The sequence below is a fragment of the Nesoenas mayeri genome, assembly GCF_963082525.1.
Source record: "Nesoenas mayeri genome assembly, chromosome: 3".
Classification (NCBI taxonomy): domain Eukaryota; kingdom Metazoa; phylum Chordata; class Aves; order Columbiformes; family Columbidae; genus Nesoenas; species Nesoenas mayeri.
Genome location: NC_137544.1, coordinates 39045642 through 39072399, shown reverse-complemented (window position 1 = coordinate 39072399; position 26758 = coordinate 39045642).

Genomic DNA, 26758 nt, shown 5'->3' with positions numbered 1-26758 from the left:
CAGCCCTCTGTCCGTGGACAGAGAGTAGAGGGGGTTGTCAGAGTTTTGGTGTTAGGTAGAGGTAGTCTTGCTGCAAAAATCTTCAAAACCAGTATATTGGGTGACAGCTGCATTCCAGACCTCATCCTGCACCCAAGATATTGGTACTTTTTTCTCTACTGATGTCTAGGCACCTGCTGCTGATCCTTCAGAGTGAGTCTGGATGCTTTGGCCTTGCTGCTTGGCCTAGGACAGTTGTAGGGACTGTATTCCTGACAGCTGTTGTGTGATCTAAGGCCCACGAATGTAAATCACAGCAGAGGAGGACAGTGTAATATATGTGTTTCAGGGACTTGCAGTTCCCATGGCAAGGCTGATGAAGTAGTGCTCTTTTCAAAGACGGTCTGGGTGATTTTTCTTAATTACTGTTTACCTAAATAAATAAATAATGCATATTCATGGCTTTAACTAAAGTAACCCGTATTGAAATGTTTACCACTCCTGAGGATAATTATTAAGGTGGAGGGGAGAGAGTGCAGCAGTTAATAATAAAGCATTTAGATGAGATTACAGAACGTTCTGATTGGAATAGTAAACATTGTGCTAGAAATAAAAGCAAATACATGGAGCTGTCTTGAATTTAAAAAAAAAATGTTGCTATCAAAAGAAATGTGCTGAATGGAAGCAGTTCGAGTGAAGGGCTGCTGGAGCTCTTCAGTATCACACAGAGGTTCCTTCCGCATAAAGTTAGATTTGTTGGTAAGTTCTCCCTCAATTCCAGTCCAAAAAAACTGACACGAATATTGGCATCCGTAGAGATCAGTGTGGCAGCTGTAACACCCGTCAGCATGGCTTAGAGGTTGGTACACATTGATTCTTAAACTGAGTGGTGGAGGCTGCTTCAGCTGTTTACACCTGTAGTAACCAGAACTTCTGTTTGTATTGTTATGAAGCTTTTCCCCCCACTCTCCATTTTGTACAGTCTTTTGAAAGAAATTCTTTGATCAGCTGAGAGTTTGAAATTTGGACCCATCCTTTCAGGTCTTTTGGCTACAGTTCTTCATCTGGTTAATCAGCTCAAAGGGAGCCACCGATGTGTTCAAAGATTTCTGTGACAGCTGCATACCATTAGACTGAAAGATTCAAAAAAAAAACCGTAACTGTAATTTAGCACAGTAAATACAGATTGGTCTTTTGGTTTAACATACAGCAGCAAGCAAACTGAGGCTTGGACAAAAGGGAGCTGCTACTTAACCTCATGCAGACAAAGCTTGCGGGGATGGTGGAGCTGGTCTGCCCTGTAGCCTTAACCTGCCTTCAGCTCTTTCAGACCAGCAGAGAAGCACGATCGAGCAATGGGGTGGAACTGCCTTTCTGTGCTGGGTTGGGGAAGAAGAATGGTGTAGAAGCTGGGCAGAAAGTAGCTGGAAGCACCAAGAAGGTGCTGTAGCCTCAGAGCTCCTGGTGCAAACGGGGTGGGCTCTTCTTTCTCATTGAGGTACCTCTCAGCCAGCCTTAGAGCAGCAAGCTGCTGTCCTCTCCAGGCTGCTCTCTGACTCACATGTCTTTTGGGGAGGAAGGCTTCCAGACCTCCTCCTCTAGACCAAATTGGTCCCTTCTAAGTTAGCATCAGAAGTGCTGGGGACACTTGCTAGCACCTAGCGCAGCCAGCGTGCTGCTGGCATGTGTCCCCAGGATATCTTCTCATCTAGAAACCGAAATGCAGCTTTTCTTTGACTGGAAGTGTGGTCTGATTATTAGATGCGGTGGAGTCTTTGCTTTTGTCTGTTGCTAGTGGAAGTCCCTGGCTGTGCTGTGGAACAGAGCAAGGTGTCGAGGAACAAGCGCTGGTGGCTGGGCTGCCTTGTTCCCAGCACAGGTGGTGGGAATGCCCAGTTGACTTTAGTCCTCCTGAGGCAGCTCCACAGCTGCTCCTGGCTGATGAATTTCCTCGACCACATTTTCTTTTCTGCTTCGGTAGGTCAGCCTTTTTCCCTGACCAAACTAGCTGCTCTACAGGATCTGTAAGTGGCATCTATACCCCAGAACATGAGGGTGCTAATGGTTGCACAAGTGTCCTCTTGGTCCATCTCGCCTGCAGCAGAAGAGCTGGTTTTATAACCATGGTGCGTGTTCCCCATTGAAAAAATGTTTGTGGGTTTGCCTCAGAAAGATTTCTGTGGAGCAGAAATATCCATTTTCACCTTTATTTTTATAAGGGTTTCTGGGAGTTTCAGCCCACACCTCCCGGTGAAACCAGCGGCAGTGAGGCAGCCAGAGCCTTATGTGGTGCTTTGCAGGTTGAGCAGACACTGCACATGCGGAGTGCGCAGCACAGTAAACCTGATATCAGCTCGCGACTAATTATCTGTGTATAAAAATTCCCCTACTCGCCGTTTTGCCGTTAGAGGCTCCCTGGTAAGATTTATGACTCTGGCTAAAACGAAGTACCATTTCCTTTTTCTCAGCATTACTGTGCGTGGCCTCTCTGGCTTTTCTTGTTAAACAGACTTGAGCTCACCCAACTGGGAACGTATTTTTGAAGCTCTTTCCCATCACAATTCTGCCTTTCTCTGTTTTTTACAACCAGTGAAGATAACCCACAAAACACTTTCAGGTCTCTTGACTTTCCCCTGCTTGGTGTGAGGGTGAAGATGGAGAAGCTAAGATGCAGCTCCTTCACATGAGATGCAGCACTGGCCCACTCAACCCCACCACAGCTTGTACAGACTCATGGTAGACACGCACCTCCATCAGCATGGGCTCCCTCTTCATAGTTTGATGCACAACTGTTGCTTTCAGTGTTTATACGAGCTACAGGATAACTCCTTCACTTCATGCTACAGAATGGGGGACCAGCTGTACATCTCAGGAAAAGGTTGGATTTCTCCTGCCCTGCTATTGCACACGTATGTTCTCATGTCATGGGCTGATGAAATTGAGACTGCGGACTGGCAGATGCATCGCTGACTTCACCCTGGTCTGAAATCACCTGAAAATTCGTTTGTCTGATGTTGTAAGACAATAGGGTTTTTTTTTTTTCTGAGTAGAGGGAAAAAAGGAGCAATGTTGAGCTGCTACCATCTCAGTTGTCGGTAGACGTAGTTATTTTTGTGTTAGATCTTGGAGAAAAACTGGTAGAGATGCCAGATAAACCTTCCCCAAAAAACCCATTTGTGTTAATAGTTAAATATTGTTCATCTTTCACAGCATCTACTTATCTGTTTCCCACATGCTGAACCTTATGGGAAGTTTTTGTGGTTACCTGTGGCCCATTCTTTCATTCTGTATGTTAACTGTTTTCTCGATTTGCATTTTTTAAAAGAAATCGGCAGTAAAAGTCTGACTGTGATAATCATTCAACGCGGGAATATCCTTTCTGCAGGACAGGCATGTGTCCCTGTGGTTCACATGCATTGAGGCAGGAATTCTGGACCATAAACTCGCTGAGCTGCATCATTTTGTGCTGCCCTAGGAAGCATCCTTACCTGCAAGACCCAGCGCTGGCTAATCCAGTGTCATCTTCTGAGATGCCAGCCCTAGCAATTTCATTCTTATCCCTGAACCATCTTGTTTTCTCCTGTTTGCATGTATATTAACCAAAATCTTTAGTCCTTGTGGAGAAATACACCAGATATCTGAATTTTCATCAGATCTGACGCAAAGTATCAGACCTGACTTTTGCTGTGTATTGGATTTACTGTGTGCAGCATAAATATTCAGCTTGTGTCATTTTGTAATATTGTTGGGTGAGGTTCTTTCTCACAGCGTATATTAACTTCCCTTTTACACCTAACCATTCTTTCCTGAGTCATACCACCAAGATAAAATATTTTCAAAGGTGACTTTATTTTAAGTTGAGTATATTCCAATGATAAAGTCATTCAGATTTTACATAAAAAGATTACAAGTTCCTATGGTAACACTCTTGATCTACAGTCTCCTGCCTCTCCTAGCCCAGCCTGGTTGATGTGTCACAGAGATAACAGCAACCAGAGGACAAGAGGGGGTGGAAAATTCCCCTCACCCACATCCCCAGCTCCTCTAAGGGTTTCCCCTTTAAGCCCAGTTAGGGCTGTTAAGTGTAGCTGGGGAAAATCCAGTTTGCAGACCCTGGAGCACTTCCCTGGCCAGCACAGGGCAGCAGCAGCTGCCTTCCCTGCCAGTCAGTCCATGGCCCTTATCTTGTTGCTTCTTCTGATGACTTCAGTCATGGTTTTTTAGCCAGACCGATTCCTCACGTGGTTTTGCCATTATCTGAAAGAAGCAGCTCAATCTCATCTCCACTGACTGTTGATACAGCTCACCGAGATAGGGACATGCTGCAGAGACAGTCCTTGCGGTCCTGAGTACCTTCCTGCTTCTGGTCCATGCTTCTTTGGTGGTGGTAGTCTTCTGCATCCCACTTCTGCACACTAGGGAAGAATCTGCTGTGCCCTTCAGATTCCTAGTTTTGGCTGCCCCTGGCCAAACAGTGCACACGAGCACAAGCAGGAGTGTTGGATGACCATATTCCTTCTCTTTGGCAGAACCGAGCAGGTTATTAGAAGGAAAATAAATGCACTGATAGTGAAGCCAGGCCGTGCGTCTTTTCTGGCATAGGTATTGATATCATCTTGGGGTTAATTTACAGGTTTCAGGGAGAGATCCTGCAGTAGGTGTCAGGAGCATTGCAAATGCCTTCTCAGCCTTGGGCAGTCCTTCAAGCAGTTGCAAGCTACAGATGTTCCAACAAAGCTGTTTCAACCAGAAAGAAATATTCCTCAGCTTCACTCGAAAACACACAAAATGTGAAGAAAACACATTTTCTAATCTGTGATGCTATTGCATGTAACAGCTTTGAATCCTTGACTTCGCTGGGACTAATTCCTGCACGCATTTGTGTAAGAAGCGTTGCACTCCACCAAGCAAGGCATCGCTTCAGAAAACAACAGTTCTGTTTGCGCATCTGTGCTCCCTTCTTCCTGCTTGCTGGTGCGCAGCCTTCCTTTAATATTGTTTTTCTCCTGTCCGTGTCTGTGAGCAGCTCACCAGCTCATGGGGTGGGTTCATTTTCCTCAGCCCTAATTTTATGTGCCTGTTGTGAACACTGGTGTGTTTGCTAACCCAGCTGTGAATTTGTTGCTTTCCTCCCTTGTTGTCTGCCCAGCTTCTCTGGTTTTCTTGAGCATGATTACACGATTTGCTGTGTTTGAAACATTCTTCATGCTAACCAGAGTAATACCCAGGTACATTCATCGCTCTCTTCTCAAATTGTCTTTCTTGGTTTGTTCATTGCAAAATGAAGAACTTCTCAGTTTTCCTCCTCTTAAGCATCAACATTCTCATTATTTTACATTAGCAACTTCTCTTTGAAATGCACCCTCTATATAACAGAAATCCAAGCTGGAAGGTGTTTTCTTGAAGTAAATACTTTTTTAGCTTCGTGCCTCCATCTGCCAGTTATGGTGTCTGGACCATCTTTGCATTTGCTTTCTTCAGTGCTAACTTGAGCTGCCAAGTAGTACTAGAAGCCCTCAGAAAGGGAGAAAAAACAGTAACCTGGTTCAAAAATGTACAAGGGGTTTTTAAACAATGTAAGGGTTTCTTTTTAAAAAAAGGCCTGGTTGGAAGTATTGTTCTTTTTCTAGTTCTCTATGCAGATGTGGAGGCAGATGCTTCTTTTAAAAATAAAGTTTCCTTGCACACCCCATGAGCTGGGTCTTCAGTTGACATTGAGCAATGATGTTATGGCGTCTCGTCATGCTATAACTGATTGCCCACGTGTGCAAGTCTGTGCTGAGAGCCAAGACCTTGTTGTGAGCCCTAGAGAGAAGAGTACATCTTCCCCTGCATAGGATCCAGCTCCTCCCATGCTGTAAACCTGGCCGGTCAGCACGTTAAAATGCTGAAACTCCTCTTCAGGAGGTGCACCGTTGGCTCTTCATTTTGTATAAGCTCAGTTTTCATTTATTCATTGTAAGCTTACAGCTGTAGTGGCTGTTTTGCTTTTAATGATTTGTCTGTTTCAGAAAGAAGATTCTTTTATCGAATGGAAAGCATGAAGAAGCCCTTGTGTTAAGCATAGGCGGGGGTTTAGGTTTCAGTCTACCCTAAGCTGACCCCTGGGCAGAGAGATTCCTGCTTTCATGTTTTAGATCATGTGTAAAACCTGATGCTGGCCGGATCGCCCTGCATAGGGCAAGAATATCTGGGGAACATGGGGAGAGATACAGAGTGAGACATTTGCAGAAGGGAATGAAATGTTTGGGATGCAGCCTCATGCTTTCTACAGCAGTGAACATCAATCACACCTTCTCAGAAAAGTGTGGCACTGAAAGTCTTCCCCCCTCCCCCCTTTTTTTTTCTTGTTTCCCTGTCCCCCGCTTCTGTTTAGTGTCCTTTTCTTCTGACATGCTGTGGCAAGTGCGATTTTAGCTCAGAAAACCAACTTGTCCTTGAAAAAACAGAGCCTTCCCTGGCTTTATTCCTTTAGCCATTGAGTAAGCAACAGTTATTTTTATTCTACCAGTGATTTATGACTGCACAGATTTGGAGTTTATATTTTTAGTTTTATAGGCAATTTAGATAATACATATTTGTGACCATAAATATTTGATCCTCTTACAGTCTGTCAACAAATGTTATGCCCAATTGGAGAAAATTATATAAATTGAAGAGCTGTGAGCATTGCATTCTTTGTGTGGCCTTGGGATTCTTTTCAAGTACGCATATAGGTAATCCTTAAATGTAGCAGTATTTTGAGCATCTGTTGGTAAACCACCTAGGAGGGTGCCATCCAGAAGAAATGACCTACTTTTCATAAGTGATCCAGTTCTCTGTAAGGCTTGGAGTAAAATGCTGTAGCATCAGTGATCAGAAAGTACTGAACTTTTTTTAGCAGGAACAGCATATTTATAAAAAACAACAACCAAACGTCTTTCGTTTACACTCCTTTGTGTTATTTTTTTTTTGCTTTTTTATGAACTCAGTAGACATTTATTGAGAAAGCAGAAGCTTTTATTGAAGAGTTTGCTTTGCAAGTTTAAGAAAAACAGTAATAGTTTAGAAAAAAAATCTAAACTTTTGGATTTTATTTTAATTCCCCTTTTCTCCCTCTTTATGTAGCTTTAGTTTGTGATAATTCTGCAGATGCAGCCCTTGCAGTAATCCCATGAATACATGCCCCTGCTTGTACTGCTGCTGTCCCCTTCTGTTCAAAAGAAAATCATCTTCCTTTCCACTCTCAATCGCCAACTTTATTCAAGTAAATGGTAGTCAAGCATTCAAATGTTTTTTTCCAGGAACACGGTAAAGTGTTGGGCACTGGCAACTTGAAAACTTCGACTTGAAAATCCCTGTAACTTAAAACTAATTACTTCTCCTTCCACAAGTATTTCCTTCCCACTCTCCTCCCCAACCACTTCAGAGGGCGAGCACTTCCTCAGTAGATGGGGAAGCCTTTTTGGAGTCAGCTGGGCCTGGGCATTGAGTGTGACCTGGGCTGTGCGGGGTTGCAGGGATTTGCGTGCTAGGGGGTTCACCCTTCTTCCAGCCCCCTATCAGCAGCCCCCCGTCCCAAGGTACCTCCCCTCGGGGGGCTGAGCCCCAAGCCCTTTGCATGGTGCTGGCAGCACCATGAATTTGCTGTGGGCACACAAATATTTTACTCCCTCTCCGATTTGCTCTTGACATAGACTAGAATGACAGGTAGCTTTGTTTTAGGGTGGATGGAGGAGTATGACACACTCAGGGATACTGAACTATATTGATGGTGTTTTTTATCTGAAGTTCTCCAGAATAAAGAGGAAACAGAAGAACAAATTTGATGTTTCTAACTTAAATTCCTTGATAAAATCAAAGCAAAGCTTTGACAAAAGCCAGTAATTTTTACTTAAAATCTGTTAGATCATTTTGGTAGTTTTGTTGGAACACCTTTCTGGCATGATGTCCATTTTCATAGAACCACAGAATGGTTTGGTTTGCAATGGACCTTCAAAGGTCATCTAGTGCAGCCCCCTGCGATGAGCAGGAACATCTTCAACTGGATCTGGTTGCTCAGAGCCCCATCCAGCCTGGCTTTGAATGTCTCCAGGGATGGGGCATCTATCACCTCTCTGGGCAACCTGGGCCAGTGTCTCACCACCCTCATCATAAATAATTTCTTAATATGTGTGTATAAGCATGCCCAAACCCATGCTATCATCTGGTGTAATAATCACAGAAGTGTTAGTTTATCTATTCTGTAATTCTTCTCAGGGCCTTCATATGTCTCTATGCTATATGAATGCAAGAAAAACATAGTCTTTGTTGTAAGGTGTTAGAGCTTAAAGATAAGAAGAAGTATGAAATGTAATTGTCAAGTTTGACGTAAATACCTTCTGTGTTTGAAAGAAAGAATGACCCCCAAAATGTTTTTAGAGTTAGAAGGGGAAAAAAAACAGAGGGGGTTTGCAAAGATTCAGTGCTTGAATTTTTTAACACCTGCCTTTATTTAATTTTAGGTTGCTATCAGCTGAGTTGCCAGACCATTGCCCTGCAAAGCTTTGGAGGGCCACTTCTTAATGGATTGCTGCAGCCCCTTAATTTCTCCATTGATCCTGTTCCCTGCATCGTGAGAACCTTTTAGCCAGCACAGAACCTAGAAAAGTTACATGTAAGTCATAATTCAAATGCCTTTCTATTTAAAGAAAAAAAAAAAAAAAGAAGGTCTTGGGAAGGCAAGGTGGACAGTAAACATTATACTTTAGAAAAATACTATAAAAGCTGTAATTCAGCAGAAAATATTAGGTGATGAATAAATTGTTATTGAAGTAGTTACTTACTGTTTTAACCTAAATGGTGATTGTCATTTTGAAGGCTTTTCTAAGTGTTCTGCTGCCATAGTAAACCATAGCGAGAAGTACTTAAAATAGCTTCTTTTAATCCCATCCCCCAAATTATGCTTAATTTTTCTCCACAACTGGGTAAGTGCATGTACCCCTGCCTTTGCGTGCTGAAGCCGCATATGCTCTGTTCAAGTTTGGAGGCCACCCTTTGCTTAGCAAGACCACAGGCATCCCTGTATTTTTCCCATCGTAAGACTCATGTCCTCCTCCTTTGCGGTTTCCAGAATACCTTCCCTTGGAGGAGCCCTGGTGTGGCTTCTCCTTTCAGCCTGCTGCCCTGAAAGGCTTTTTAAGCATCAGTATTATCTTCATTGCCACCTCCAGCTCCTTCCAGGTGGTGCTGCTCCACCTGGCTATAGGATGGTGGAGAAAACCATGCACAGATCTGATAGGGACAAAGGAGACTGAGGGGGGTGCAGACCCCTTTGTATCTCCTCAGTCTGGGTAGTAGCTCGTGGTGTGTGTTCCGTGCTTTGATTTTTCCTCCCAAGATGGAAAGTGCCTGTGGTGCTGTGCACACATTTCCTCCCCCATCATGGCTAAATCTGAAACCTCTCATAAAATCAGCCCGGCATGGAGCTGGTGGGCTACTCTAGAAGGGAGAAATTAGTTTGACCCTTTTTAACTTGTCAGCAGTTCTAACCCTACTTCTGGGATGGATCTGCAGGTGGAAGAAGCCTCTGAACCATTATCAGGATGGCATGAATGTGGTGCTCTGTGCTGTCCAGAGGGTGGGACACCCCAGAGCTGCCAAGTTTGGAAAATGGCTTGAGCACAACTTTATTGTGTTAATTTTTAAAATAAAACCAAATCTCATTGTGGTTAGGAGGTTTTAATCTTCTGGATGGTGGTATAGAGCAGCTTGACAAAAGGCCGCCTGGGCTAGAGATAATACAAAATTGTGGTTCACAGGGTGTCACTGTGCATGTCCCAACCCTTGTTCGTTCACTGCAGTAATAAATTCATGTGACACGGTTTAGTGATTAGTTGGGACAGGGCAGTGAAGCCGACCACAGCACTTGGTGCTGGTCAGTTTTTCTTGAATGCTTACTAACACCATTTTTAGTCTTAGGAACTGATCTGTGATATTACTTCAATAAAAAATAGGAATATTTTGGAACTGGAGAGTTTATGTTAGAAATATACTTGTGTTTGAGGTGCTTTATCTGCTTATGTGACACTAAAATTATTATTTAAAACAATAAAAGTCTGTTGCAAAAGGAGGACAAGGCGTTTTAATGCGTATAGCAATTAGGTTTTTAAAGAGAGGAGAAAATTTTTTCTGATGTATCTCACAGTATCACAGTATGTTTGGGATTGGAAGGGACCTCAAAAGATCATCTAGTCCAATCCCCCTGCTGGAGCAGGAACGCCTAGGTGAGGTCGCACAGGAACATGTCCAGGTGGGTTTTGAATGTCTCCAGAGAAGGAGACTCCACAACCCCCCTGGGCAGCCTGTTCCAGTGCTCTGATTAATATCAGCAAAAATAACAGTGAAGTAGTAGGCAATGGAGAAGGGCTGACTAGTAACAAAATTTGCTGTCAGAGGCCTTACAAGGTGTTGATTTGGTTTTGTTTTCCAAAAAAGGGAGAGTGTTTCCATTTTGTTGTGAGCTTGGCAATATATGGTGCAGTCATTAATCAGCATCCCACCAGCAGGAATCATCTGACTACAGGAGAATTTTGGGTCTGGCTTGAAACTTGTTTCTAGTGCTTGTCTTAAGGGAAGAAAACTTGAAAATACGAGTTGTAACAGCTGGGCAGGCAAAAACAACGCATTGTTCATTAGTCCTACTTAGCACCATTCCCATGAGGTTTGGAAGTCTTATTCACAATTTTTTGCAGACTTTTCTCATGATGCTTGAAAAGCTGATCATTAGGCATCTTGCAAAATCATTATTAAAAGCTCCTTCAGAGGAACTAACTTTAAAAATGTCATCCTTCTTAGGGGACTTGAGAAATCAGCCAGAAACTGAATGGACAAAAGTGGAAAAAACCCTCTGTCATTCCAAGAAACACATAAGAACTTTTGTCCTGCTGCCTCTTGTGCTGCAAATAATCCCAAGTCTCAATTTCCAACAGTAAAATCAGGTCTGAGGCGCAAATAAACTTGAAAACTAGTGGAAGGATATAGGAGCCAAGACCAAATATGTGCTTTCCTTACTTTTCTTTTTTTCTTTTTTTTTTTCTTTTTTTTACTGTATTTGTGTGCTCGGGAAATGCTGAACTTTTAAAGCATGATGTGTACTCTAAATCCTAGAAAACGTGTATCGCCTCGCAGGTTGTTGGCTGGTGTTGGACCCATTGTGCATGCAGATCTGCGCTGTCAGAGGTAGATGTGAGGGTAGATGCTGGTTGCTTACAGAATTTCTAGGTGTTTCCTGCTGTCTGGCTTTTTTTGGTAACAAACTCTGCTTGTAACAATTACCTTGTTACAGCAATTCCCATAGAAAGAAGCAAACTTTCCCTTGTTCGTTAGCCCTGTTGGAAAGAACAGTTGCACAAGGTTGACCCAGCTGTAACAACTGTATTCTTCCTGCTTTTCCCAGGCTGCAGTGTATTCCGTAAACAAGTACACCCTCCCATTCCTTCCATTTGTTAGTTAGTTTTTGTAATATTATTATGATGCTGATTGATGGGTTCTCCATAAAAATAATACGTATTGATGTTTGAATTCAAAACAGAATGTACCTTCCTTGTTCTGACGCGGCGGATTGCCAAACCCTGTTATGGTACTGAGATATGAAAAAATAAAGAACATGTCTGCAGGTCCCCTGGGAATTAATCCTGGGCTGCTTTCACTACTACGTGTATTATAATGAAAGGGTATAGGAATTAGGGAGAAGCCGTATAGCTCACAGTTTGTTATCCCGAAGAATCGCTAATTGAAAATTTAGCCATGGCCTTTAAGTGCTTTGTTCATGGGGGAAAAAAAAAAAGGCAACCCAAAACTCAGCTCTGCAGGTAAATTTTGTAGTTACTAGATAGGAGTTCTTCTGAATATTTAAAAAAAAAATTTAAAAGATCTCTTGAAATCTGTCCTGTGACCATCCGTAGGCAGAGGTAAATAATGTAAAATTTTAAGATGCAGATTCTGATGATTAAATGTCTGCTACCCGCCTACCACTACAACCTGGGAAAAATGTATCTTTTTAAAAATCTGCGCTGAAAGGTCAGGTAACTTGATTGGATTAAGAAGGAAATCAGATTTCTGAAGGTGAAGTCACATCCCTTTGAACACCGACTTACTGAACGCTCCTAATTCCTGGTACCAAACTCACCTCCCAGGTGCCCCAGCCATAGCCGAGGACACAGGTTGTTTTATCCTACAGGCTTCTGGTGCAAGATGTGGCCATATCTGGATTTAATTATTTTTCTGGTACATTTTCCTGTTGAAGTGCCAGTTTTATGGTGGAGAAGGCACTTTCTTACCATTTTTTGGTACCAGCATAGCAGGGCTGGATGTGGATGTGGAGCATCTCCCACCCCAGGAAGCTTCACAGTCTTCCGTGGCACCCTGTCCTGGGCATGGTGCTTGCAACAGCCAAAAAGCGTTTTCCTGCATCCTAGGGGAATTCCTCTTTGCTGCAAATTAATCCAGTTACTCCTGCTGCCCCCCTGTTGAGAAGATATGAAGCCATTGATGGCTGCTGGCACTACATCGGTCCCTCAGTGTGATCAGATGCTCCCAAGCACCGTTGGTGCTTCTGTCCCTGAGGCAGGCTGCACCCTGAGCCTGAGTGGCTGGGGTTGGCTTTGATAACTGTTTGCTGCAAATATATCTATTCATTAAATGTATTTTTAAATTTATATGTATCTGTGTGTATACATAACACATATGTATTTTATATCTATAGTAATTATATTTATTAAAATAGATATTAAAATCAAATATATATCTGGATAAATATATTCAATATGGTCTGAAAAGTGCCAGTGTAGCTTCGCGCAGAGCGGCTGTGCATGCATACATGCGTGGGCAATGAGCTGATGTTCCCTCTCTTGATGTCTCTGATCAAGAGTCCTGTGCTGGGGGCATCCCCGTCCGGGGACACGTGGTGATTGCGGGCTGTACGGCCAGGAACAGCACCCTGCTTGTGTTTAGATGGTACGATGATGGATGGTGTTTGTTGCAGTATAGCGTGTGGTACGAAACCAAATTATTCTGGCGCCTCTCCCCTGTGCTGCCCTTGTCCGCAGGTTTGTTTGTTCATCACCCCAGCGGTGTGAGAGGCCGCGTGGGCGCGCGGTGTCATTGATCTGTTTACTCGGCGTTTCCCACGTGGCCGCCGTGTTGTGGCAAGGACTTTTATTTTTCACCGCAGCAGGTGACAGCCCAAGTGCGTGTGTGTGTCAGCCCCTGGGACTGAGTCACAGCCCTCCCGCCGCCCAGGGACAGCAGCGCTTCCCCTGGCCCAGGGGAGTGAGATGCCAACCCATCTCTATGGGACATCTTACCTGCCCACGTTTTGCTTCATTTTTTGTTTTCTTTTAAAGAAAAGATGAGATAGTGACAGCGAGATCAACTTTCTCTGTAACCCGAACCAATGAAAAGTAAAATCCGTCTCACCACATCAGTTTTGTTTTCACTGCTGGTTCAACCCGTCCTGTCCCTCTGGCAGAGCCCTGCACAGTCATTCAGCGGCTAGCTTGGGGGTGGTGTGGTCGGTAGCTCAGTGGTGTATGACCCATTTATTTTCATAATACTTAGATACCCGTGCTTCTGTAGCCTTGAGCACACGGGTCCTACGACCTATATCCTCGCCAGAGGAGCGCACACCCGATGTCGGTGGCGGGTGCATAGAGTAGCTGGCTCTGCGCTCGCCTTGCTGGGGGCTGCGGGAGGGTGATGGACCCTTGGGTCTAATGGGCAACTCATGAGCAAGTGCAGGTAAAGGTGCATTTTTCTGGAGCTGGCACTTTGCCTTGGATTATTTTGTTAAATATTGATTGCTAGCTTACGGGACATGTTTCCTGTTATGATTTGCGAAGAGTTGAGAAGTAAAAGTGTTGTAATGGATGCTTTTCTGGCTATAATAACTTGAATTTTCAGAGACAACAAGGTAATTCATGATATAAGATTGCTCACTTTCCTTTCCCTATTCCTAGACGTGGCATCACCTATACTCTTGTTGAGTCTGATCTTAAAACAGAACTTTTTTCTTTCTTTCTTTTTTACTCAGCTAATTGGGTGAGCTTTCCGCAGCTTTCCAGATTCATAATTAGGTACGTGCTTGTGTTGCTTTTGGTAAATTGAAAGAATCAGGCATAGAACAGACAGGAGGGTAAACTGGCATTGTAGTAGACGTGGGAGCTTTAGGTATAAAATTAGAGAGTAATTTGCAAAGCAACTTGAAGTGGATTTAAACACAATGAAATCATCCTTGACACCAGTTTATTTGAAGTTCTTCTACTATTATGAGTGTAAAGGGATTTTTTTTTTTTAATTGCCAGTTTCTGGGTAGAGAATTTGTCATAATTTCTCACAGATAAGTGAAGCACTAAGTCCTTGTACCTCAGTAGTCTGGACAGTGCGGGGAGAAACTGAGAGTTAGGGAGAGGTACCTCCTCCACTTAAGCATTTGAAAAGCAGTCAGTGGTCAGCTAACCGAGAGAAGGGCTCGACTGGGTAACTGAGAGAAAACAATTAATTAAACGTGTGGAAATCCAGCAGAATCCCAGACAATAGATACACACTGCATTGACGTAGATGTCCTTGATGTTTAACAGAATATAATGGCACTCTAAATACAAACTGGAAAAAAAGGTGATAGCAGTTAGCTAGTTTGCATCCCTTGTTCAGATGAGCCACGAGTTCTGAGGTTTTTGCATTTATATACTTTTGCTGTAGGTGTTGGAAGTGTGGGTGGCTATGAAAAAGCAGTGGTTACAATAAGATTTTCCATTTATTGCCCTTTGTGTACAACTAAAAATAAGATTCAAATGCTTCAGAATTTGTAGAGCAAGCATAATCCTTCTCTCAGCTCTGATGACTGGCTCGCCTGCAGCTTCGGCTCTGTCTGGTGAGTCCCAGTCTTAAATGCTTGTAAATGGGTCTGTGTTGGAAGGAGGGGCAGAGTTTACTTGTGGTGTGGTCTAGCTATGTTAATTCATCAACTTCTTATTTTTTTTTCTTAAAAAAAAAAAGAACAAAAAAAGGAATTAGGCTTAGTTCATAAGTAAGAGGTAGTGATGAAAGAATTTTGGAAGCAGAATTGTTCTGCTCTCTGGAAAAAAGCGGCTTTGGAGAGGACTGAAACATCTTTAAAATCAGTCCTCCAAAGCTTTACTGGCTTAACGTCAACTGTTGATCCAGAACTTCATCTTCTGGCAAAGAAAAATTTTAAAAAAATTTTTAAAAAAAGGAAATCTGTACAAACCTGCTGAGTCTCAAGAAAAAAAGTTCTCAGGGTTAACTTTTGGCACGTAAAATCCTTCTAGTTTGGTTTTTTAGGGTGATAGTATTGAAATATGCTGTCTCAGTACCTTTTCCAGGTAGTTGCACTGGTTAGGAATCCGCTAAATTAGTTGCAATATCTTGAGCTACTAAATCTGTTCTGACCACATTAATTGATATGTCAGCTCGCAGCCAAGAGAAACATTAGAGAGAGACGTTGTCAGCGTATGCAGGGAAATTCGTAACTTCATGGTGTAAGGTTTGGTGCTGTCCCAGCTTCACTCATTAAGTAGCCGTGGCATTTCCAGAGAATGAGTGTGCCTGTGCAAGTCAAGCTTCTCGATTTGATGTCATACTTGCGATGGATGAGTAGAGAGAACATCTATCCAAGAGCTGCAGAACCAAAGGTAGAGGCTGAAAACTTGCTTTCTGCTTTGGGGAAGCTTGAGCTTCACTACTTTCTTGTCACTTGGTTACTTTTCCAGGTTTTCCAGGCTTGGCAGGGGAGGGAAGGGAAGGTGTTGATTTTGAGGATCAGGCTGCGTAAGACAATACATTTTCGCTCTGAGTAACGCCGCGTGGCACGGAGGATGTGTGGTGCTGGGGGCACTTAGAGGCACATGCGCTTGTTCCACGGAATACCCATGCTGTCAGCGGTGAGTCTTTTATTATGCAATAAGAAATCCCTTTAAAATAGCTTGGGGTAACTCTCCACCTCTTCTTAGGAGAGCACAGTGCCTGTCGTTGCTGTGTTTTGCTGAAACACACATTTCTGCTTTTACATCTGTTTGTGCCCATTGAACCGGCTCCTGCCTTGGTGCAAAGCACAAAAGGCAAGAGAGCTAATGTGGTAACCAAGATTTTAAATATTGCAGGTGCAAACGGGTAAAACTTCAGCAATAACTAGTTTTCACTGTGGTGTTTGCTGCAGGGAATTACAATGCATCTGTTACAGTCACCTGCATGTCTCAGTCGTGTTGGTGACCAGATGCTGCCAAGCGGCGCAAACGTTTGTTGTCTTTTTTTCTGTGGAATTTTCCCTTTTCAGTACAGATGTAGAGGTGGGTTTTTTCTCCTCCTTGTCGTCGTCCCCCCCCCGCCACTTTCTACTGCTGCACCCAATGCAGATGAGCTCAAACATGATGGCTTTGAAGATAACGTCAGGAAGGAGTGCGTCATGCAGCGATGGCACTCGTGCCGCTCGCCGCATCCACGCTTTCCAGCTGGATGAGACATGCTGGTCTTTTCCAGGGGTATCACCACACAGGCTATTTTTAGAGATGGCATACAGGACATGTTGTGCAACTATCAGTGCCTGCTGCTGGGCTCTTCATTTTTTCCCTTGTATGGTGATGAGGCTTTTAAGGTGTTTACCTTTTTCTTGAAGAGGTAGATGGATCTCTTTGATTCTTTTAACCACTTGCAGATCTGCTCCGTGTGGTTTGTGGAGTTGTGTATTCTGTATACAGTCCAAAGGGAACAGTCTTGCATGTGGCCACTAAATTAGGATTAGTATAAGTGGCCGAAGCAATGTGGTTGAGATTTTCAGCTGAAGAGCTCTAACGACCTCTTGGGTTACGTAGCAGAAGATCTGCTACTTCGGAAAACCCCCAGCTTGTTTTTTTTTAACTTTCCCACAGCAAACAAGCTGCACTCAGGCATTTTTTACAGTTATCACAGACTCTTTCTATGGCTCAGTTTCTAGAGTCCTTTAAACAGCCACCTCAGCTGTTGCTGCTCCCCAGGTTGTCAGGGAGGTCCTGTGAGATGTTGGCGACAGATCCCAGTCAGCCGGCGATCCCCTCCTGCGCAGCCGCAGGGAACGGTGGATGCTGAGGGATGCGATACAGCCTCATCACGGGAGCAGAGCCTGACATAGCTGTTGGTTGCTGGTTATGCCTGTCGCATGTTGGAGGAACCGAGCTGGCTGGTCATGGGCTCCTTATTGCGTTGCTCAAAATAATGCAGAAACATGAGCAATGGGGGTTTGCTGTAATGAAGCATTTTAAGTGCGTCTCTGCCAGCTTCGCTTGTAATGCACTCGGTTGAGGAATGCTTTGGAGGTTGCTGCTAATCGGTGAATCTTCTGGAAAACTGGAATTTTCAAATGACTGACACTTTGGAGTGAGAAATATAAATTTAATGAGAGTATTTCAGCAGAGGTTTGTAATTAGCAGTGAATGGGGGGAATTTGTACGCGCAGCCTGCAAAAGGGCACAATGGAAGGTGAAATTGCACCCTCTGCACTGAATGAGTGATGAAAGCCAATGTATCAGTGTCGTGGCATGACAGCCTAGACTATAAATGATACTGTCACTGAGTGCTGCAGAAGGTATCAAGGGAATTCCACTCCAGTAAATTACATTACTTAGACAGACCTGAAGGCATTGTGTCTGAATGATTGGAGGGAAAAAAGGTTGTCAGCACAAAGCAGAAGATATTATAGAACAACTGGCTGCAGGGTTGGAAGGCGGTGTTTTTCTGATGTTTACCATGCAAAGCTCTTTGGATGCTTTTTAATTTTTTTTTTGCTGTTGAATTACAAATGTATTGATGAAGCAATAGTAATTTTTGAGATGGTGTTCAGAGTGGATACTAGCCTGCAGCAAACAATTGAACATGCAGAGCTCCCAATTTTTCAGAAGGAATCAGGACTCCTCCAGGCTTGGGAAAAATCTAGTTGTGTGTTCCCAGCTCAAGCAATGATCTTTATGCATCGCTTCATTCGGCCAAGGACTTGCTTTTGGGGCTGGATATTGGTTATGGGGTGATTCTAGCATATGTTTATTGAGAGAGAAAGGTTGTTACCATTCTCACTAGCAGTATCTGGGGGATGGTGGTGAGTGGCAGCAGATCATGAGACACAAACTTCATAGTCTCATTTAGAGGCACTTGGACAGTACAGCAAGGTCTGTGATCACAGAATCACCAAGAAGTTTGGGTTGGAAAGGACCTTCAAAGCTCATCTAGTCCAACCCCGCTGCAATGAGCAGGGACATCTTCAACTAGATCAGGTTGCTCAGAGCCCTGTCCAGCCTGGCCTTGAATGTCTTCGGGGATGGGGCATCTACCACCCGTCTGGGCAACCTGGGCCAGTGTTTCACCACCCTCCTTGTAAAAAATTCATTTATGATGTCTAGCCTCAATCTCCCCTCTTTTAGTTTAAAACCATTAGCCCTTGGCAAGGAGCATGATGTCATGGTGACAGTGCAGAGACCCCTTTTAGTGTACATGCCCGCACATCATACATATGTGTCCCTCGCACTGTTTTACTCATGTCCCACCCAAACCCTCTGCTAATGCCACCTTGCTTTCCCCAGGCACAGCAATGATGTTGAGTGGAATGCTTCTTCGTCACCTTCTTTTTCTCTGTAATGACCTATTACATCCACCCTCACAAGGGAGGTACCTCGAAGACAGGGCTTAACTGCTTCTCTGTCTCTGACCATACACACGGACACCACCTACAAGCCTGTCATTTCCTAGTTTGCTCATGGCTGAGGCAGCCCAGCTCCTACGGTAGTCTAGAGTGATGCTTGACGATAAAAAGGCTTCTCCCCAAAGATACTACGTTTTATTCCTGTGCTGCATAATAAGCCCTGCCTGCCTTGGGGCTTCTTGTAAAACTTCAGCAGACGTTGTAGTGCTTAAAAACATGTTTTTCCACTTGCCTACTCATGAAAAGCATCACTGAAAGTGCATGCTGTAAATAGTGATAAGGGAGTGGGCTACGGTTCTCCTCTCCAAAACTTGATTCTTAGCAAAGCCCACACATGGCAGGAGGATGGACATGCAGCACAGTCAAATTAGCGGTCCTTAGCATAGGCTTCTTTACCTGGAAATACTGTTTCAAGTTTTGAGGGCATCAACCAGGAAATATAGGCAAACTGAAGGGTACTAACTCTGGGAAGGTTGCGAGTCAAATGCTTCCATGGACATGGACCGTCCTCCTCAGCATGCAGGATTCTGTCCTTACAGCCCGTAGCTGGAAACTGAAGCATCAAACCTACAGGCAGTGTGAAAAAGCAATGAGGCATCCGTGGAATTCCCTACATGGAATAGGATTTGATAATAGAGCAATTTATTAGTGGGTCATGATCATAGCCAAAGGTGAGTAAGACGAAGCAAAGTGTAATTTGTGTCTATACTTCCCACGTTAGAACTGGGCTGGAGTGGCCCAGGATGTAGAACTGTGTCTATCTGGATAAAAAGGGGAGTTAAGATGTAAAGTATGTCTTCAGTCTTAGATGGTCCTTAGACTACCATTGCCAGCTTAAGCACCTGTTTGTGGTATTATTAAAAATCTGCCATCGCTCACTTCTTCTGTGGTATTTTGTATCAAAAGCTGGACTTGTCACATGTTTAGGGGTTTTTTTTGCATGTTGGGAAAGCAAATGCTTCTTCTTACATTCAGTGTCATTCCTGTGGTTGTGCTTGAGCCACGTTTTCAAAATGCAGCTCTTTGTAGTCATCCATCAGTCCACAGAAGACCCATTTGTTCTCGCTGCCTTGGCTGTCCATATGATGCCATTTTCTTCTTCCCACGCTGGTCCTGCAGCACCAACGCCTATAACCAGCACCTGTGAAGTCACCAGGGTCACTTGTGGGAGCAATGGATGCAAGACGGGACTTTAAATGCTGCAAAGTACCGTGATTGCAAGAGTGGGGTAGAGTGGGAGAAAGAATGACCTTAGGGGAGACTGAGAGACTAACCAGTATTGCTTTAGCTGAGAGAGATATTGAGCCTGCTCAGTCAGATTTGTATCCCCTGGCAAATGTATTTTGTTGTGTAAATGGCTCCCTGCTGTCCCAGAAGACTATCGCTATCTCATCCTATCTGGTACAATGGATTTCTAAATAATCAATCTTTGTGCTGGAAGGTTGTGGTTCAGTAAGCCCAGTTTGCTAACGAGTCAATGGTTTAATCTTAATTCTCACTGCTAATGCTTTTGATAACACAAGGCTATAAAGTTCAACATCACAGAAACTTCTCTGTAAACTCAGATTTGCTTGCCAAAAAGTCAGCCCATTACCGTTAATTCCCCTCTTATCATTAGTGTTATTAAACTGACGATTGATGTGTAAAAACTGCCATTTGCATGAAGTTCCCAAAACAGCAGTAAGAGAGACTTTTGTTCTGACTTGGTAAGGGGAGGGAAAAAAAGGGCAAAATAACGCTAGTTCTAACAGCAGAGATGTTCATATAAAGACATGTTCTGAACAATAAGATCATTTATCCATGTATGACATAAATACATCGGAATTTAAATAATGAGAGATCTTGTGAAATACAGCAAAACACGCACCAATGGCATGGTGAAGTCTCCCTTCTCTAAAGCCCTATTCTCAGTGAAAAGCAGCTTTACTTTTGCTTTGAAAATCCATTATCATAAGCCTTTTTTTTTTTAAAAAACCACTTGTCTTAGTGCAATATTAAAGCAATTTTATATCCTAAGAGCAGCTCTTTCGTAAGGTAAAGTGTAATTGCGGTTTATAATACTTTTCACAATCCTAATTTCCTCAAAATTAAGAAAGCCACTCATCTTTTTAGGTCTTCCTTTTCCAAATTATTTTTTGCTCTCCCTTTCTTCCCCAAAAGATCCGTTTTTAAAAATTCCTTTTTAGGAGAAAAAAAAAAATGCAAAGAACACTTTCTGGATTCATTGCGAAACACTCCTTGAAGGAAGCGTTTTAAGAGTTTAGGTTAAAAAGTTTCTGCCTCTTTCAAACTGCATTGATGACATTGCTATTTTGGGAGGTAGTGCCATCTGCTTGATCAACCAAAAAGTGGGGAAGACATTCCTAGTTGTAGCATAGACTTCTGGGTTGGTTTCAAATGAAGTTCCCAACCGATCTTTGCTTGTGCTTGCCCTGTCTATAAGCTGGGGAGAGCATGGCCACTCACCTCTTCCACCTTCGTAGCTCCCAGGGAAAGGTGTTCTGCTCATAGTTCATGATGTGCAAGTAAGATGAGGTTGTTCACAACAGGCACAATTCGTCATGATGTGTGAGATCCATAATTCCTCCCCGCAGGTGTTCACATTGTAAGAACTATAATGAGGAGAAGAAGAGAGCAACGTAGCACCCAACACCTGACAGTTGGCTGCTACCTGCAGGTGAAGGAGAGGGTGTTTGAGGGAGGCTTGGTTGATTTTTGTTGGAGGAGTTGGGCTTTTGCTTGCTCTTGAGTAAGAAAGAGGTAAGAAAGGTTTTCTGGGGTTTTGCTTGCTTTACAGGTAAAAAAGGCAGGAGGACACAAGTTTCCTGGAGCACATATCAACCACCTACCAGCTAGTGCAGGTGTAAGGGGTGCAGAAGCTAGAAAGGACAGTAAGACTAGATAGGAAGGAAGGGCACGGCTTGCTGGGAGTGCAGGTGTGTTGAAGGAAGAGGCTGACATGAGGAAGAGCAAAGTGGAGTCTATGTAGTAGATACTGTGAGTCCATGGAAATAGCACAAGAGAACATGGAAATGTGAGGTTACTTTCGTCCTCCAGAAATGATAAAGACGTTTCTCTGAGATAACAGAGATTTAAGTCTATGTTATATTGCTGGAGTATTTGCAAATATGTATGTATCATCATTACAATATCTTCCTTACTGGCAAAATGTTTCATCCAATCTCTGTTGACAGAAAAGATTGCCTACTGATAATTGCTTTGCTTAAGTGTCTGATAAGATGCCAGAAATGAGAGCATTCTCTGTTAGGTCATCTTTAATTATGTATATACCACCTGTCAGCTTTAAATCTGGAGATTAGTTTTCTCATTGGATTTAGAGTAGGGAAAAGAAGAGAGCCTTCAACAAGAGGACTAGGCTGTTGCAAACAGTGTGCCTATGGGGGAGTTTCACAAGCAGTCTCCTCATCTTCCCTAGTCAAGGATACCACTGTTGGCATATGCAAAAATATTTGAAATATTGCCTAAGCCAGCTATAGTAGTGTTAATTTTCACAGGAAATGGATTTCAGACCATCTGTTGCATTTCCTAGTTTTCCCTTTTTCCCCATTTCAAAGGGAAAGGGAGCACCAAGGTGGGGGAGGACACACGGCAAGTTGTGGCTGCTTGGGCAGTGCTGGGAGGAAACCTCCCTGGAAGCTTTGCGAGGGGTTTATTTGGTTACCATTTAAAGCACTCAGGTCAATGAAGATATGCCAATCTGGTGGGAAATTAAGGGCTCAGAAGACTGAAAAACTATGAGGATGGGTGCTTTGTGGAAAATCTCAACAGGCACAGATAGTAAAGGTCTCTGGGGTTATTAAGTTAACAGGGTTGCCATTACCAGGCCTACTTATGATATTAAAAATCACCTTAGAGAGAAGGGGTGGCAGTAATTGTTTGGGAATAGTTGAAGGGATTTTCAGTTCACAAGAGAATACTAGCTGTTTGTTTGGTATGGAGACAGGTCTGAGGAATCTCCTTGTTTTTATCGTCTCCTCTACTCTGAGGCCAGTCTGGGGAGCAGGGAAAAGATTACTCTGTCCCCTGAAATGCACTGTTTGGTCTTTGTTAAACTTCTCACCTGCTTTCGGAAGAACAGAACATTAGTTGCGCTGTTGAATATTGGTCCTGCTGCTTCTTGCCAGTGTATCTGAATGGCTCAGGCTTCCCCCTTTGGTATTTTGGTTTTCCAGCTTCTGTCATCACTGCCTCAGCCTCCTGGAAATAACTCCACAGTTGCACTGCTTAGCTGACGCTGATCGTTTTTCCTGGTAATACCTTCAGCCAGTGCTATTTCTGAAAATCTGGGATTTGGAACAGTAGGTCAAATTGTAAAACAACAAGAACAAGCGAATAGGGACAGATGGCTTTGGATGTGAGAGTGTGTTTCTTTTCATCTCCCATTTGGCTTTTGCTGATGCTTCACTGTTGCATGAGCATTTGAGGATGTCATCGTGCATTGGTGAAGTAGTAGTGCTCCTTTGCTGCAAAGATTGGCCTGTGGCACTTGTCATGTCCCCATCTCCAGTGCAGGCTCCCTCTACAGAAGTTGGCAGCGTGTTTGCACCCAAGGACATGGAAAAGTTTTGGGAAATGAGTGGATTTTCTGTTAGGAAATCTGGCTGCGTTTTTCCTGACCTTTTCTGCCAGCGACTCCACTGGATGAAGCTTGCCTGATTATTCATTTGTTTGGGATAATACTGCTGGACTCACCTTCTTTTGTTATTCCTGTGTAAAGGCTGACAACTCCTCCATCTTCTGCTCTGCTGTGGGATTTTGCTCAATGCTTAGACAGAATCTGATTGCTCACTTCTCTCTGGATAGTGGTTCCAGCAGCACCCCTGGACATAGCTGAACTTCACCAAGCTGAAATGGAAAAGCGTGGGAGTGTGCCACTGCCTTCTGTACTCTCTCATGATTCATCCAGCCTTTCTTTCCACCCTCCTGTTACGTGCTAAGGGGCACTCCAGTCTAGCAGTGATCACGGGGAGACACCTCTTTCATACAGACTCCTTGACACTACTGGGCACTGCAGGAGATGTCCTGTTCACCAGTTTGAGGAACAACCATGCTTGAGTGAATGCGGTACTCTGCTTTTGTCTCTGACGAGCTGGGCAACTAGATGAGATTTAAGGATATATGTAAGGATTAAATAATGCTTACTTAAAAATACTTCCTTAAAACCAGACTTGAAATAATGAAGCAAAATTGAAAAGGAGAGGAGAGAGGAGAGTAGGGGAGGGGAGAGGAGGGAAGGGAAAAGAAAAAGAAAAAGAAAAAGAAAAAGAAAAAGAAAAAGAAAAAGAGAAAAGAGAAAAGAAAAGGGAAAAGAAGAAAAAGAAGAGAAAAGAGAGAAAATAACAGCATGCCCTAGCAAAGATTTTTTCTGAGCTCTTCTGTTTTGTGAGATGTGACTTACATAGTCCTAGTCTCCAGGTCTGGCTGGTCTTGGGGACTCTTTCTTGCCCTATATTTTACAGGTGATTACTTAAACTACCCAAAGCAATTTTTCTGCAAAGCCTTTCTGAACTTGAGCCCAGGATGACATCAGCTCCCTTGTCCTCTTACGACTACCTGCCTCTTTTGTCTCCTGACCTCTTCACTGGAGCTTGCCCACTGCCCTGATCACGGAGGGGCTTCAGCTTTCTTCTCCGCTTCTCACAGGGATGCTTGTTTAACATTTCTCTTGTAACCTTTGGTGTGTTGCTGTTTTAGGCTTCACACCATTTGTCTCTCATTTCACTCTTTTAGAAACACTACAATAAAACTTTTCACATGTCAGATTTAGTATCTGTTATAGTAGAGAGTTCACACAGGATTAATACATTTCCTTCCATAGCAGTGCAACAGTGCTCAACAGTGAAGCTGATGAAATTCAGAGCGATGTGTTTACATTGAGTTATCTGACTGCATACACTGCTGACTTTAAGAGGAAGGGGAACCCTTCTTGGGATAATTACTTTTGCCATATTTATAGAAGCATGTTTTTCCTGACTCCGAGTCGGCTGCTGACAGCCGGTATTACAAGAGTTCATTGCGAGTCTCGTGGTCCATGTGTGCTTGTGTATACACAGCACAGACCAGATGAAGCCACCGAGAGATAATAATGGAGGCAGTGAACCTAAACCCTGTAGCAGTGCCCAGCAGTGAAGCTTGTGAACAACCAACATGGGCCAAATTCCAGCTCCTGTTCTAGGCCATAACAATCAGGAGAATTGCCTTGTCCTTTAACCGATGGCAGCACTTCTCTGCTCTGTGTGATATTTTGCACATTAGAGAAAATTTTAAAATGTAAAACTACGTATTTACATTTTTATGTTAACAGTTTCAAGTGGTTTCATGCTTATGGCAGCAAATGCTGCTTTAACAATAAATGACTGTGTAATTTGAAAGTGTCTGTCCATCTGGACTTGTAGCCAAGAGCAGCCAACAAGTCAAGGCAATTGGCTGGCTCTGACCCACAGCACTGGCAATGGCAGCACAAGTTCCTGCCTCGGGAGATTTGCCTGTACCCCCACAGCCCGCTGGTACGTGGGGATGATGCTGTGCTTCCCGTGTACACTTCTGAGGCACAGAGGCAAAGCCGTGTGTGGATCCCGTAAGTACCACAGTCAGGTTTCAAGGTCTTCCTGCTGCAAGTCAGCTGGCAACACAGTACTTATTGTAGATTGATGGTAAATAAATGGAACCTTCTTGAGAAGATCAAGTGGGCAATCAGAGCAGAGAAAATGTTTGCTTCTGCACTTTGGTTGCAGAGCATTCGTGGAGGGATTTCAAGGAAACCTCTTGGTAGCAGGAAGCTGCTGCTGCCAGCATTCAATGAACGAACTGCATAGTCGTCTTCTGCACCTGGTGCCTCTTTCCCCACGCTGCCTAATAGATACGTGAGCATGCCATTATCAGCCAGGCTCTGTTTCTTTCGCCTGTGCTAATGTGCTGGTATTTTATGTCGCATCGAGTGAGAAGGGTAAGCGGTGATACGAAGCCTTTTTTCCCTTCCCTTAAATAGGATTGATGACCACAGCTTAACAGCATTCCAAGAAAGAGACATTTGATTGAAGGTGGCCAGAGCCTCCCCTGAGGTGCTGCATAAGGACATTTGTCGTGAAAATAACTTCCCTTTGCTGTTTTCAGAGCAGACATTCCTATTGCGAATCCTGTGTTAGCTCACTGCAGTTAATACGCATGCACATATATAAAGGCCCCTCTTTGATTTCCCCCCAGGTTGCCTTCCTCCACCTCCCACATGGGCCCATGGGATGCCCGCACCACCAGCAGCTCCATCTCGAGGGTGTTCCTCCAAAAGCACCCACTTGGTGCCCCTTCAGCCATGAGGGGGGCTGCTCTGCTGTGCCAAGCTTTCTGCACACCGCAAGCTTGAATTCCCTCTGGGCTGCTGCGATGAATATTGCAGAAATCTCACCGAGCAGGGGAAAGCGTCGTGCTTTTACGTGCAAGGGCTTGCCAGTTTGAATCATGTCTCTTGTGTTGCGGAGGTGAATGTTGCTCTGGTTGCGGTGGCTTAGTGGAGTAACAACAAGTCTCATTTGCAAAGGGTTCTGGGCTTCAGTCTCATCTCATCTGTCACTGAGAAAAGGAATCTACTCTGACAACTTCTGCAAATGCTGGTTTCACTTTTGTTTTTTGTTCCACATCCATGTCCTTTGTTTCTGAAAAACTATTTATGTACTGCAGATTTTGTGTGTGTGCGAATCAATTACCTTTTATTTATTTCTCAACTACCTGATTTTTATCCCATTGCTTCACCAGCATCATCTTGTTAATTCACGTGATGTATGATAATGCAATGCGATATCCCTCCCTAGTTGGCAAAATGTTAGAATAGCTGCTGGCAGCTTTTGGAAGAGTAATTAGCAAGTAGGAATTACTCAAAGATGTGCATACTTGCCTAAGTAGGCATTTTCCAGCTGTCTGCAAGCTCAAAAACTAGTAGGGACCTTTCAGGCTCAAACACAAGATTAAATACTTGCTACTAGAAAAGAACATTTGCAAAAATGTGCAGTGTGCAATCAGGGCTACTGTATTTCGTTTCTTAATTTTGAAATCAACGGTCAC